At 46.2% G+C, this 10147-nt stretch overlaps 1 protein-coding gene across 5 annotated transcripts in view; it reads left to right on the top strand.

Annotated features, from left to right (window-relative positions):
• Positions 1-382: 382 nt before the first annotated feature.
• Positions 383-10147, top strand: part of Nod1 (nucleotide binding oligomerization domain containing 1) — a 42812-nt gene continuing 33047 nt past the window's right edge. For 3 of the 5 annotated variants that reach the window (XM_063240190.1, XM_063240176.1, XM_063240197.1), the window contains exon 1: positions 383-535. The gene's annotated coding sequence lies outside the window, so the exon portion shown is untranslated. Of the gene's footprint in view, positions 536-1835; positions 1911-2280; positions 3910-10147 lie in introns of those variants that run through there. The other 2 variants (XM_063240187.1, XM_063240180.1) reach the window with 2 other exon arrangements.

Raw genomic sequence — 10147 nt, 5'->3', positions numbered from 1 at the left:
CCAAGAACAGTCCTAACACAAGCCAAGAAAAAACACTTAGATTTTTAAAAGTACAAACTTAAGCGCATGCTTGTTTGTCAAGTTCGGTTACTTTCAGCTGGTTTTCATCGCGCGCGCCTGTCCCAGCCTAAGCTTTGGCGTCAAGTCCGGGCACTGGCCGCGGAAGCCGGTGCCACTCGCAGGGGGCGGGCCTTGCCTCGGGCGCAGCTGCCCAGCCGGCGCTGCGCTGTCCCCCGCGTGTCTGCCCCGGCGAGCTCGAGCTCTGCGCATTCGCCCTGCGCGGTGGCGCTGCTCGGGACGCTCGCGGGCCTCTCTCGTCCTGCGCGGAGAGCGGCGCCAGCGCCGCGCCCGCCGCGTCCTCCCCGCCCGGCCTCCGCCTCTCCCCGGAGCTCGGCGTCGACGCCGGGCGGTGGCCGTTGCTGCCTCCTGCAGTTCCCGTTCCGGCCCGCGCGCCCCGGGCCGCCGTCCGCTCCCTGGCGCACCTGGCCTCTGCTCTTGCTTCCAGAGGCTGTGAGTCCTGCAAAGCTAGATCCAGGTAAGTGCTGGGGGTTTGCGCTGGGGGAGACGCGCAGTCTCTGGGGCGCGGCCCGAGAGCGTGGAGCAACAGGGAGGCAGGACCTGCGTGCGGTCTGCAGGCGGGGCTGCTCCGGGTGGACGAGGCGGAGAAATCTGGGAGCCTGAGGACTGCAACTAAAGTTCCAAAGTTAGGAGCCCTACGGGTCAGCGGCCGCGGAACCCTGTGTCCCACGGTGGCCTAAAGCTGGAGTTCTCAGTTCTGCTGCAATTTACAGTCACCTGGGACACTTCAAATCCAGATGTCCAGGCCATTCCCTGAAGCCTCTCTGAATCTCCAGGGCGGGGCCCAGGTTGGCATTGAAATACATCCTTGGTGATTCCAGCAGGCACCGAAGGGCTGGGAACCCGACACCATAGGCAAGCGAGGAGGGTGGTCCTTGACCCTCCTGCCATCCAGCCTGTAAACAGGCTGCTTCCAGTGTCCTGCATGGTCCAGGACTTCCTTTGGGATTCATGGGCTACAAAGTAAGGAAATGAGACAATGCTTGGCAAGGCCCACTGAATACCATGCAGAAAGTCTCAAACTGAGCAGCAGTGTCTCGGGGTGTTTGAAAAACATGCAGAACGACAGACCATGATGTTCTGTTGGTTCTGTACCCTGGGAAGTGCCTGGATTGTTGATATTTGAAATTATGTCTTGGAAAACCAATAAACCCTGTCTGGACAACTCCTGTGCCTTTGGCTTTGAGAGGCAAGCCAAAGGTGTGCTCGCCTGAGGGTGAGATCTGTCCTCACTAAAGCTCCCTGTTTAAAATTCACTTATCACAGTCTAAGAAGACTAGCTGGACCATGGGTGTTAAAGAGGAGTGGGTTGCCTGTTCTCCCCCGGAGTAGACGCCAGGAGCAGTAGCTGGAATCCAGGCAGACAGACAAGGGACGGGCATGTGCTGACCATACTGAGCAGATTTAAAACTCACAGCAAAGAGATAGAAGAGGAATGTGGCAAGAAAAGTAGATTTTATTTTTTTGTGGAATGGAGAAAACCTCATGTTTTGGAGCCCATTAAACTTGGGCCCAAACTCTGATTCTGTCACTTCTGTGCTATGTCACCGTGGTAAGTTACTTGACCTCTCTGAGACCTTGTTTCCTTACGTATAAAATGGGATGAACTAGTGACTGTCTCCCGAGGCTGACCCAGTTCAGTGAGATGATGTGCATCAGACACCCGTTGGGGTGGGTGACACCTGGCAGTTGCTTTGTGACAGCCACAGTGCGAGAGCCTCCTTTCATCTATCCATGAGCTCTCAACTTGTTTCTAGGAAGATTCCTCTTGGTGCATCAAATGCTTTTGGAGCGCAAGTGATTCTTTCTGTCTTGATTCTTGTGATAAAGAGGTGAGTGGCTGCTGCCATTTCAATTAATTAATTAATTAACTCAAGCTAGAAAGTCTTTCAAAGTGCCAGGCATGGTGGGACACAGGGGGATTCCAGGGCTCAGGAGGCTGGGTCAGGAGAATTCCTGAGAGTTAGAGGCCAGCCTGGGCTACGTAGTAAGTTCATGGCCAGCCCAAACTATATAGTAAAATCTTTGTCTTAAAAAGAAAAAAAAAAGCCTTTCAAAACAGAAGTTTGTTGAAATGTGACTACCTGGTTTAGATTTTTAAATAAATGTGAATTTTATCTTAAACTGCCACACACCGAGCTGTGGGCAGATATTACTACACACAGTGGCCAAGATCAAGCTGACCACTTCCCTCCACTTTGTTCTCTCCCAGTCTCTGAATCCACAGTGTCTGCCGGAGATGAAGGGCTCCGCAGGGCTCTTACCTTGGCCCTTTGATGGAGCAGAGCCCCCCAACAAATGAAGTGCTTCTTTAAAGCCCAAAGACAGTTTTGTGTTATGCTTCATTAAAATCAATAGGTTGTTCTCTGGTAAACAGTCACTTGGAAATTTGTTTTGCTAAGGAGTCATTTTCCTCTATCTTATAGCAAACTATCATTTAAAGGACTGATTTCTGGGTTGAGAGCCCAGGTAATTGCAAGTGAGCACCAGATTTTGCTAGATGTGTGTGTGGGTAGAGTCATAAAACATGAAAATGTACCTGTTGTATGTTTATTTCCAAAAGTTGATGTCCTTTGTCCATTTGTTATATGCTGCCACCACATAGCTTAGCATCAGAAGAATTGGGGCCTAAAGGATATTTTCAGAGTCACACATGACTGAGCAGGACAGTTACACACTGCTGAAAAAACTCCTTATGGGGTGGGAGAGCTGTGAGCAGAAGAGTTACTTGGAAGAAGTTTACATCATTCTGCTTCCTAAAAGATTAAAGTTCTAATGGCCAAGAACTTCCTGTGCTTCATTGTACACATTCCCAGACTGCTATCTGTAATGTCAAGACCAAGCCTCTTGGAAGAAACCGGGTTGGTCACTGGGCTTTTCTTTGGACATCTCCTAACTCTTTATAACACAGAATAAGCCCCTTCCTTTAGGTGACCATTCCTGGTTCCATTTAATTAGGCCTATATTTCACATTTAACACAAAATCAGTCGTGCTGACAGTTTCAAATGGAGATACGAGATCTACAACAAATACCAGCTCAGCACGACTTACATGGAAGAAATCTTGGGTTTTGGAGTCAGAATTGGCATCACATTCCTACTTTGTTCCTTAACCTTATGAAGTCAGTCAACATCTTTGGCCCTTCCAACTCTGTGTCCTCTTTGGAAAATGATTCTTTCTTTACAAGCATTTTTGATACTTGATGAGTTAATCTGTATCAAGACCTGGCATACCACCTTGCTTTCAATGACCAGTGATTCTCTTGGTGGCGATAATTATGATGGCTACTTTGGCTCCAGTGTGGTCTTGCTATTTCTCATTTATGTGTCTTGGGTAAAGTACTTAAAAGCTTCCATTTGGAGATATCTCTACCGATCTGGAAGGACTGGTTTCAGGCTTAATTTATTAAATGAAATGAAGCTGTGTCTGATCTAGTAGACCCTACAACACTTACATAGGCTTACTGGGTGCTAGCAATGGGTTTTTTCCTCCTCTTTGGTCGGTTTTTCAGCTTATTTTAATCTTCCTAACAATTGTATGCACTCAGTAGTTATCGCTTTTCTCATTTTGCAGATGAGACAGCTGAGGTTCCCTGGGGTTATATAAGGAGCCCAGGAAGGAAGTACTGTGTTGGGGACTGGAAGTGGGTCCCCTTCTTAACCTCTGGCCCAGCTGCTGAGTGAGTGGCCCTCCCTTCTGCTGGCCCCACCCACCTCACCACACCCACCTCCCATGAGTACCACCATTGTGAGACTGGCTCTATACTACTCAACATAGAGCCCCTTTGTGTGTATGAAGTCAAAGTGGAATTTCTTTCTCCTGCTACTCAGGTAACTTTTAAAGTTCAGCCATTGCTTAGACTATTAGGGATAACTCAGAATTAAAGGAAGATAAGCCCCCTCATTCTGATACTGACTACTGCAGTGGATTGTGTTTGTTTTGTGATAAATGTCATCTGCAGGCACTGAGACTGTTGCCCTGGGTGTAGTAAAGCATCCCTTCACCCAGGCAAGTGTTTGGGAGCATAGAAAACAAGCCTAGAATTTCCAGCTTAACAAAGCATTCCACAGGAAGTACAGGAGCCTGGCTGAGCATGGTGGTACACATCTGTAGCTCCAGTCACATGGGAGACTGAGGCAGAGAGATTACAAGTTCAAAGCCAGCCTGGGTAACGTAGTGAAACATTGTTTCAAGACATGATAATTAATTAATTAATTGAATGGGCTGGGGGTGGAACTCAGTGGCAGAGTGCTTGCAGGTTAAGGCCATGGGTTCAATCCCCAGTTCCACCTAAATAAAGAAAAAAAGGAAGGAAAGAAAGGAGGAAGGGAAAGAGGGAAGCCTGTTATAAGTAAGTCCCTTGTTTTGAAATTTCTTATTCTTCTTCCCTCTTCTTTTTTACCCCATTCACTTTCTCCTTGTCTTTTATTAGGCTTTCCAGTGGATCTTGAGGGTCCAGAGAAACAAATTCTCAACTGAGTGGGTTGTAGGTGCTTTAGTATTTTCTATAAAGAGGTGACAATTTCTGGCTTTCCCAAAAGTTGAAGTGATTTTCTGGCTCACCAGTCTGGTGTGGAAGACTTTTAGAAAGCTATTGGTAGCCTCTGGTTCATCCTGGCTCTTTGGGCGTTCATTTCATCAAGAAGAAACAAATTTTATAGAAGGTCTTTCTGAAACCAGACACTTACTGAACACTTTGGGATATAGCAGTGTATAAAAGAGACCCAGCCTCAGGCCAAATGGAATTTTAAGGCTGTCTCTATAACAAATGATCATAGACCATGTGGCTTAAACCACCGACATTCTTTCCTACAATTCCAGAGGCTGGAAGAATGGGATTAGAACACCAGCATGGGCCTGTTTGGTGGGTGTTTTCTTCCTGGCTTGCTGATAGCACTTTCTTGCCTTGTCCTTATAAGGGAAAGGGAAATAGAGAGAGGGAGAGACAGAGACCAAGACAGACAGAGAGAGGTATCTCTCATGTCTCTTTTTTACAAGGACACCAGTATTCTTGCTAGGGCTTCACCCTCTGGGCCTCTTTTAATTCTAATCACTTCCAAACACCATCTCAGTGGAGATTAGAACCTCAACATGTGGCCTTCACGGAGAACTTACACATTCGGTCTGTAGTAGGAGTGAGCATAAACATACAACTGAAAACGTAATTGTAAATCGTGATGAGTACGCTAAGTGGAAAAACACCAATCATGAGACAGGTAGGCACAATGCTGGATTAGGAAAGTCTGGAGATGCTTTTCTAGGAATGAGCGTTTTCACCTAGGACTTGGGGATGCACAAAAGTAGTGAAACCATAGCAGATGAGGGAGCAGGATGTTTGAAGCCCAGAGGTTGGAAGAACCCGGGTATATGGAGTAGTGAAAGCCCAGCCTGGTGAGACCAGGGCCCAGGAAGGTACAGAGAGGAACTAAACAAGAGGTTCTGCTCAGGCCATGCAGAGCCTTTTGGGCTAGTAAGGATTCAGGTTTTATTCTAATTGTGGTGAGAAACTATTGAAGAATTTTGCCTGTCTTTTCTCTATCATTAGTTTATAAGAAAAAGATAGTTAATGAACCTATTTTAATGTATCCCTTGCTGTAGCTGAATATCTGAGACTGCATAATTTATAAAGAAATTTGTTTCTTATAGTTCTGGTGGTTGAGAAGTCCAACATCAAGGAGCTATATCTGGAGTTGATGAGAGATAACCAAACTGGATTCTATAACAGACCTGTTCCTGATAACTAACCCATACCCTTGATAACTTATTATGTTAGTCAGCTTTCCATCACTGTGACAAAATACATGAGAGAATCATCTCAAACAAAGGAAAAGTTTATTTCGGCTCTCAGTTTTGGAAGTATCAGTGCACGGTCAGTTGGCCTTGTTGCCTTTGGGCCTCTGAGGAGGTAGAGGAGATAGAGAAATGTATTGCCTCAGGGTATCTAGGAAGCAGAGATAGAGAGAGAGAGAGGAGAGAGAGAGAGAGAGAGAGAGAGAGAGAGAGAGAGAGAGAGAGAGCTGGGGTCTCAATATCCCTTTAAAGCCACGCCCCACAATAACCTAACTTCCTTCCATTGGGTCCATCTCATAAAAGTTCCACCAACTCCCAAAGGCACCGCAGGCTGGGACTAAGGGCTTAGCATCTGTGTCTCTGAAGCACATTTAAAGCCCAAACCACAGTGTCTGAAAACCTGCAAATTCATTAATTCTTTGAGTGTCATACTGCATCAAGAATACAGAGGCCCCATGACTCAGTCACCTCCCAATTCCAAATTCTATGATCATGCAACTTTGAAGTTTAAGTTTCCAACACATACATTCTGAATGACAAATATTCAAATCTTACCAACTGGCTTGACAAACATTGTGTTAAAGTATGAAACAATCCTGGAGATAGACATAATGATTTTCAATTTCCAGACAAAAGGCTCAGAACAGAGGGAATGAATGCAGGACCAGGATTTGGAGTCAGGTGTTCCCAGCCTACAGCACCTGGTCTGGAGTCTTCTAGAACAGATGGAGACCCTTCCTAGGCATCCATCATCCTTCAACAGTAACAGCAGTGGATGGTCTGGGGAGGGGGGGCGGCAGTTCTAGTCCCTCTTGGATCTTGGAAGCAGGAACAAAGATCCCAAAGAACAGAGGCAAGTTGAGAGTGTGCAGGTCAGGGGATCAGGGCCTGTAAGACCCCAATGACTAGGACATTAAAGGGCAGAGGAAGAGTCAGGCAACATTTCTGCATCTGTGCTGTGCCCTCTGGTTGTAGCTATATACTCCTAAGAAAGGAACCTCCCCCCACCTTGTTTACTTGGAGAGTGCAAATTGATCTGTTGAATTTGTTCTTCTGATAAATTTGCACATACTTGCAGGGTTTGGAAAGAAGAAATTCTTTATTTGGTGCTCTTCAGTCATGAGAAAAGCCTCTACTATTTGGGGCTAAGCACCTGCCACGGCCTGCTAGCTTGCTTTGGGGCATCTGCACCTACCGTCTCTCCTCCCAAGGCTGGTCAGGCAGGTCTTCATTTCCATAAGCTAGGACTTCACTAGAGGCACAGGCTGTCAGACTCTGAGGGTACAGTTCTGAGTTTGTGGTTGGGTCATCCACTCAGTGCTGACTGCTCCTCAGGGTCAATGCACACAGAGGCCCAGCCACTCTCTGGCTGAGCTGTGTGACAGATTTGTGCTGCGATGCTGGCTGGCTGTGCTTATGTGTTAAGTGGCACGACACAAGTCTTCAGTAAGTACTTTGGCCAGCAGTCAGCATAGTGTTTATTTGCCACTACCAAGTTTCAGCTCAAGCTTTTGTGGTGACTCATATGTTTTGTTCTTGTGAAATGCTTCTCATTTGAAAAGCCATAGACACTCTGTGTTACTCCTAAATGTGTCTTCTGATGCTCTGTGACTTCTAGATCTGCCCCTTGTGTAGCATTTCCTTAGGCCTCAGTACTTAATCCCTTTGCAGAGTTCCAGGACCTAGATTCTTTATTTAAGGCTATGTGATAGGCCATAGGCTCTTATAATTAAGGTGTTTTTGTTGGAGCTGGGAATATAGCTCAGTGATAGAGCACTTGCCTAACATGCATGAAAACCTGTGTTCCATCCTCAGTACTGCAAAAAAAGAGTTTTTATTCATGGAGATAAATGAACTCTAAGCACCATAGTTTTGGATATTCATTTTTCAAAGCCTGGGTCAAGCCCGGAAAATGTCAATCAGTAGTTGCAAATCAGTCCCATAATGCACCTTGAGAAGCCTGGTCACCAAGCAGCAAGTGATTAAGTAGCAAGCCATTGTCCAGATAGTGCTTTGGAAACTGAAAGCTGGACTCTGATTAATGTTTTTAAGGCAGCCACTCATATGAAAGACTTAGTGCAATAGGAAAGGCTGGTGATGTAAATCTGAATTTATTCACAACTCACCCTAGCAGGTGGCAGCCTTTTCAGTGAGCCTGTGAATTAGGGACATGCACAATGAAGACCCTGCTGTGACCAATGCCTGGGGCCAGAGCCATTCATTGGACAGAATTCTTTATGGAGCATCCTGTGTATGCTATAGATACAGTGGGTGACCAGATGGACATCATCTCCAGTAATCAAGTGCTGGGCCTCACAGATGACCCAAGATTACTGTCTTGTAGTACATGACTAGGGCTTGTGTGATGGATGCTGTTCTAAACACTGTGTGTATATGGATTCAGTGCATCCTGAAGGTGATCCTATAAGTTAGATTCTATTATTACCTGCGTTTCACAGATAAGGACATGGAAGCCTAGAAGGTAGAGTTATTAGCCAAATCACACGATGATCAGAACCAGGTAGCCAGACTACGGAGTCTTTGTCCTTCACTGCCCCTATCAATTGACATGAAAGACTGTCAGTTTAGAAAAGAAAGCCCCACATCCAGTGGGCAGGAATTCCCCTGCCCTTTCCCCATTCTGACAGTGTCAGTCCCGGCTGGGACATGGGAAGACTGCGGCTGAGGGGCCTACTTAGCCAGAAATAAGCACAGGAAGCAATGGCCTCAGGGCCAGGAGGGGCAGGTTCTAGTTTTGTGTGATCCAGACTACTCTCTTCCCTGCTGAGAGCCTCAGTTTCCTCATGTCCAAGATGGCTGTGTTGTATGATACTCCTCCACTCCCACCTAGAAGCTCAGGGTTCCTGCAGGGTAGACGGCTGCCCTCTAAGCACTCTGAACAGGGAGCGCAGGAAGGAGGCACTGACCCTGAGGAATGTGGGGTTGCTGCCTAGCAGTCCCACCCCTAATACTTGGTTGGCTATGTCTGCATTCCTTTCTCTGTGGGCAGGTGGCAGTGTCTGCGTGTCTGGGGTCCAAATTATATGGTGTTTCTCCATGCAAGAAAGAGATTGGGGAGCAACAGGGAAGAAGGGAGGAGGAGAGAAAAGAAAGGAGGAAAGAGGAGCCCCGAGAGGACTCTTTTATTTCTGCTGGGAAATTCTGAGGGATTAATGCTTCAGGATAAAGTAAATGATTCAAAGTATCCAGTAGTCACCACAACTTCAGCCCCCTGCTCTGTGTTCTCCAGCAGGGACGGCTTGGTGCAACAGAGGCTTAGGGAGTTGGTGTGTTTTCTAGGTTAAGCTCCTTCAGAAATTGAAAACACAAATGAAGAAAAGGGGGAGAAATGTGGATTTTTGTGTAGCATGCAGCAGAGTAAGAACCCAGTTTGTTGGCCACTTGCCTGTGTTATCCAGGCATCTTTATCATCAGTATTATATAAAAACAGAGTTGGCCTTGGCTCCCTGTACATGCTGCTGGGCTGGGTTAGACTTCCTGTCTTTTTCTGGACAATTTAATGATCGTCTTTATTGTCCACATGGTGTCTTTACCCCTGAATATCCCAGTGTAATTGCTTTTCACTTGTAAAATTCCTCTACTGAGGATGTGGTGGATTAGTCACTACAATGAATCTACCAAAGAGAGAAGTAGTTTCCTAAAGGGGAATACAGATACTGTTCCCAACATTCATGCATATATGTGTTCAGATTATGCTGGGAGTTACACTTGCATTGGTGAAGCCAAAATGTTCTAATTCATATTTTGCAATCTGGATAATACCAGTTCTAAGGCAGACAGGCACTTACTTGAAGTGGGCAAGGAATGATGATTTTGGCTTATATTAATTCAATAAATAAATATCAATCAACTCTTCCTGTTTTCTAGGACTGTGGTTGATAGAGTGTTTTGGAAGCTTGTATCATGCATGGCAAATTCCTGCTTTGCCATAGATGTTATTTGCTGTTTACAATTAGTGATAAGGTGTGCTTCTAACAGAAGAATCAAAAGGGGCTCCCTCCATAGCCTTTCGGGTGGGGTGAGGGGCAGCAGGTATTGATTGGTTCCTGGGACATCATCTACCTGCTGCTGAGAATTCAGAAATGAAGCGCTGCTGGGGTCAGAATGGTACCTGGAGGCAACTGAGCTGAGACTGTGCTACAGCGTTCAGAGGTCTACGCTACATGAAAGGAAAGTGAAATACAAGATAAAGGAAATCTTGAAATGCTGGCAAACATGGAGCATTTTCCTCACAGGGTATTCTCTGAAGCCCTGGGA

The sequence above is a fragment of the Cavia porcellus genome, unplaced genomic scaffold, assembly GCF_034190915.1.
Source record: "Cavia porcellus strain 051 isolate PalLab524CR breed Dunkin Hartley unplaced genomic scaffold, mCavPor4.1 scaffold_2, whole genome shotgun sequence".
In the NCBI taxonomy this organism is placed as follows: domain Eukaryota; kingdom Metazoa; phylum Chordata; class Mammalia; order Rodentia; family Caviidae; genus Cavia; species Cavia porcellus.
This window is presented reverse-complemented; position numbering and strand designations above follow the sequence as displayed.